The sequence below is a fragment of the Callospermophilus lateralis genome, chromosome 5 (assembly GCF_048772815.1).
Source record: "Callospermophilus lateralis isolate mCalLat2 chromosome 5, mCalLat2.hap1, whole genome shotgun sequence".
Taxonomy (NCBI): Eukaryota; Metazoa; Chordata; class Mammalia; order Rodentia; family Sciuridae; genus Callospermophilus; species Callospermophilus lateralis.
Window position 1 is genome coordinate 1,147,050 of NC_135309.1, and position 5,690 is coordinate 1,152,739.

Consider the following 5,690-nt stretch of genomic DNA (forward strand, 5'->3'; position numbering starts at 1 on the left):
CGCTTCAACCTAGAAGAACAAAATTAGGTGAGCCAAGTGGGAGTTGTTAACTGATCATAACAACCAAGAATCATCAAGATTGGGTGAAAAAATATTTGCTGGTATTTCGAAAACTTGTAATCTCTTGGAAATTTGGCAACCCCTTTCAATGAAAGTGCTTTTCCACAGTGTCTGTTTAGGGCTACTTGAAGTGGAATCAAACCATAGACAAAAAACTGAGAACTACTTTATTTTGTCAAGTTTCAAAGAGCTACTACAAACCTTGTTGCATTTAGAGTTCCAAATTCATCTATTTATATAGGAGAGAACAGAGTGAATACTAAAAATAAAAAATTCTACTGTATATGAACACTTCAACCTAGAAGAACAAAATTTGGTGATTCAGGTCGGATTTGTGTACTGATCATTACCACCAAGAATCATCAAGATTGGGTGAAAAAATATTTGCTGGTATGTCGGAAACTCATAATATCTTGGAAGTTTGGCAACCCCTTTCAATGAAAGTGCTTTTCCACAGTCTCTGATTGGGGCTACTTGAAGAGGAAACAAACCATAGAGAAAAAAAATGAGAACTACTTTATTTTGTCAAGTTTCAAAAAGCTACTTCAAACCATGTTGGATTTAGAGTTCAAATTCAACTATCTGTATAGGAGAGAACAGAGTGAAACCTACAAAAATAAATATGCTACTGTAAACGAATGCTTCAACCTAGAAGAACGAAATTTGGTGAGAAAGTGGGATTTGTGTGCTGATCATTACCACCAAGTATCATCAAAACTGTGTGAAAAAATATTAGCTTCTATTTCGGAAACTCGTAATTTCATGGACGCTTGGCTACCCCTTTTAATGAAAGTTCCTTTCGGCAGTCTCTGCTTAGGACTACATGAAGAGGAAACAAAAGATAGAGACAAAAATGAGAACTACTTAATTTTGTCAAGTTTCAAAGAGCTACTACAAACCATGTTGGATTTAGAGTTCCAAATTTATCTATCTATATCGGAGAGAACAGAGGGTAACCTAAAAATAAAAACTGCTACTGTAAAGGAATGCTTCAACCTAGAAGAACAAAATTTGTGAACCAAGTGGAATTTGTGTACTGATCATTACCACAAAGTATCATCAAGATTGGGTGAAAAATTATTTGCTGGTATTTCGGAAACTTGTGATTTCTAGGACGCTTGGCCACCCCTTTCAATGAAAGTGTTTTTCCACAATATCTGCTTAGGGCTACTTTAAGTGGAAACAAACCATAGACAAAAAACTGAAAACTATTTGTCCTGTTTGAAAGAGCTACTACAAACCATGTTGGATTTAGAGTTCCAAATTCATCTATCTATATAGGAGAGAACAGAGTGAAACCTAAAAATAAAAAATGCTACTATAAACGAACGCTTCAACTTAGAAGAACAAAATTTGGTGAGCCAAGTGGGATTTGTGTACTGATCATTACCACCAAGTATTATCAAAATTGGGTGAAAATAAATTTGCTGGTATTTCAGAAACTCGTAATTTCTTATAAGCTTGGAAACCCCTTTCAATGAAAGTTCTTTTCCACAGTCTCTGCTTAGGTCTACTTGAAGAGAAAAGAAACCATAGGGACAAAACTGAGAACTACTTTATTTCATCAAGTTTCAAAGCGCTACTACAAACCATGTTGGATTTAGAGTTAAAATTCATCTATCTGTATCGGAAAGAACAGAGTGAAACCTACAGATAAAACTGCTACTGTAAACGAACGCTTCATCCTAGAAGAACGAAATTTGGTGAGCCAAGAGGGATTTGTGTACTGATCATTTCAAAAAGTGTCATCAAGATTGGGAAAAATATATTTGCTGGTATTTCAGAAATTCATAATTTCTTGGAAGCTTGGCAACCCCTTTCAATGAAAGTGCTTTTCCACAGTCTCTGCTTAGGGCTACTTGAAGAGGAAACAAAACATTGAGACAAGACTCAGAACTACTTTATTTTGTCAAGTTTCAAGGAGCTACTACAAACCATGTTGGATTTAGAGTTCCAAATTTATCTATCTATATAGGAGAGAACAGAGTGAAACCTAAAAATAAAAACAGCTACAGTAAACAAACCCTTCAACCTAGAAGAACAAAATTTGGTGAGCCAAGTGGGATTTGTATTCTGATAATTATCAAGAAGTATCATCAAGATTGGGTGAAAAAATATTTCTGTTATTTCGGAAACACGTTGATTTTTGGACACTTGGCAACCCCTTTCAATGAAAGTGCTATTTGCCAGATTCTGCTTAGGGCTACATGAAGAGGAAACATAAAATAGAGACAAAAATGAGAACTACTTTATTTTGTCAAGTTGAAAAAAGAGCTACTACAAACCAGTTTGGATTAAGAGTTCCAATTTCATCGACCTATATAAAAGAGAAGAGAGGGAAATATAAAAATAAAAACTGCTACTGTAAACGAACCCTACCAACTAGAAGAACAAAATTTGGTTAGCCAAGTAGGATTTGTGTACTAATCATTACCACGAAGTATCATCAAGATTGGGTGAATAAATATTTGATCGTATTTCGGAAACTCGTAATTTCTTGGACGCTTGGCAACCCCTTTCAATTAAAGTGCTTTTCAACAGTTTCTGCTTAGGCGTACTTGAAGAGGAAAGAAACAATAAATACAAAACTCAGAACTACATTATTTTGTCAAGTTTCAAAGAGCTACTAAAAACCATATTGGATTTAGAGATCCAAATTCATCTATCTATTAGGAGAGAACAGAGTGAAACCTAAAAATAAAAAATTCTACTGTATATGAACGCTTCAACCTAGAATAACAAAATTTGGTGAGCCAAGTGGGATTTGTGTACTGATCATTACCACCAAGTATCATCAAGATTGGTTGAAAAAATATTTCCTGGAATTTCGGAAAGTCGTAATTTCTTGGAAACTTGGCAACTTCTTTCAATGAAAGTGCTTTTCCACAGTCTGTGCCTAGGGCTACTTGGAGAGAATACAAATCATAGAGACAAAACTGAGAACAACTATATTTTGTCAAGTTTCACAGAGCTACTACAAACCATGTTGGATTTACAGTTCCAAATTCATCTATCTATATAATAGAGAGCAGAGTGAAACCTAACAATAAAAACAGGTACTGTAAACGAATGCTTCAACCTAGACGAACAAAATTGGGTGAGCCAAGTGGGATTTTTGTACTTGTCATTACCACCAAGTATCATCAAGATTGGGTGAAAAAATATTTGCTGGTATTTCGGAAACTCGTAATTTCTTGGAAGCTTGGCAACACCTTTCAATGAAAGTGCTTTTCAACAGTCTCTGCTTAGGGCTACTTGAAAAGGAAACAAACCATAGAGACAAAACTGAGAATTACTTTATTTTGTCTAGTTTCAAGGAGATACTACAAACCATGCTGGGTTTAGAGTTCCAAATTAATCTATCTGTATAGGGAAGACAGATTGAAACCTAAAAATAAAATCTGCTACTGTAAACGAACCCTTCACCCTAGAAGAAGACATTTTGGTCAGCTAAGTGGTATTTGTGTACTGATCACTACCACCAAGTATCATCAAATTTGGGTGAAAAAATATTTGCTTGTATTTCGGAAACTCGTAATTTCATGGACGCTTGGCAACCCCTTTCAATGAAAGTACTTTTCGGCAGTCTCTTCTTAGGGCTACTTGAAGAGGAAACAAACCATACAGACAAAAAAGAGAACTACTTTATTTTGTCAAGTTTCAAAGAGCTACTACAAACCATGTTGGATTTAGAGTTCCAAATTCATCTATTTATATGGGAGAGAACAGAGTGAATCCTACAAATAAAACTCCTACTGTAAACGAACGCTTCAACCTAGAAGAATGAAATTTGGTGAGCCAACTGGCATTTGTGTACTGATCATTACCAGCAAGTAACATCAAGATTGGGTGAAAAAAATATTTGCTGATATTTAGGAAACTCGTAATTTCTTGGAAATTTGGCAACTTCTTTCAATGAAAGTGCTTTTCCACAGTCTCTGTTTAGGGCAAATTGAAGAGGAAACAAACCATAGAGAAAAAACTGAGAATTACTTTATTTTGTAAAGTTTCATAGAGCTCCTACAAACCATGTTGGATGTAGAGTTCCAAATTCATCTATCTGTATAGGAGAGAAAAGTGTGTAACCTAAAAATAAAACCTGCTACTGTAAATAACGCTTCAACCTAGAAGAACAAAATTTGGTGAGCCAAGTGGGATTTGTGTACTCATCATTTCAAAAAGTGTCATCAAGATTGAGAAAAATATATTTGCTGGTATTTCGGAAAATTGTAATATCATGGAAGCTTGGCAACCCCTTTCAATGAAAGTGCTTTTCCACAGTCTCTGCTTAGGGCTACTTGAAGAGGAAACAAACCATAGAGACAAAACAGAGAACTACTTTATTTTGTCAAATTTCAAAGAGCTACTACAAACCATTGGATTTAGAGTTCCAAATTCAACTATCTGTATAGTAGAGAACAGAGTGAAACCTAAAAATAAAAACTGCTACTGTAAACGAATACTTCAACCTAGAAAGAACAAAATTTTGGTGAGCCAAGTGGATTTGTATAGTGATCATTACCACCAAGAATCATCAAATTGGGCAAAAAAATGTTTGCTGGAATTTCTAAAACACATAGATTCTTGGACGCTTGGAAACCCCTTTATATGAAAGTGCTATTCTCCAGTCTATAATTAGGGCTACTTGAAGAGGAAACAAACCATAGAGATAAAAATGGGAACTATTTTATTATGTCACGTTTCAAAGAGCCTCTACAAACCATGTTGGATTTAGAGTTCCAAATTCATCTATCTGTATAGGAAAGAACAGAGTGAAACCTATAAATATAAACTGCCAGTGTTCATAACGCTTCAAACTAGAAGAACAAAATTGGTGATCCAAGTGGGATTTGTGTACTGATCATTTCACCAAGTATCATCAATATTGGGTGAAAATATATTGGCTGGTATTTCGGAAACTCGTAATTTCTTGGAAGCTTGGCCACCCCTTTCAATGAAAGTGCTTTTAAACAGTCTCTGCTTAGGGCTACTGGAAGAGGAAACAAACCATAGAGAAGAAACTGAGAATTACTTTATTTTGTCAAGTTTCAAAAAGCTACTAGAAACCATGGTCGATTTAGAGTTCCAAATTTATCTATCTATATAGGAGAGAACAGAGTGAAACCTAAAATAAAAACTGCTACGGTAAATAACGCTTCAACCTAGAAAAAGTAAATTTGGTGAGCCAAGTGGAATTTGTGTACTGATTATTACCACCAAGTATCATCAAGATTGGGTGAAAAAATATTTGCTTGTATTTCGGAAACTCATAATTTGTTGGAAGCTTGGGAACCCCTTTAAATGAAAGTGCTTTTACACAGTTTCTGCTTAGGGATACTTGAAGAGGAAACAAACCATAGAGAAAAAACTTAGAATTACTTTATTTTGTCAAGTTTCAAAGAGCTAATACAAACCATGTTGGACTTAGAGTTCCAAATTCATACATCTGTATAGGAGAGAACACAGTGAATCCTAAATATAAAAACTGCTACTGTAAATAACGCTTCAAACTAGAGGAACAAAATTTGGATTATCCAAGTGGGATTTGTGTACTTGTCATTACCACCAAGTATCATCAAGATTGGGTGAAAAAATATTTGCTGGAATTTCGGAAACTCGTAATTTCTTAG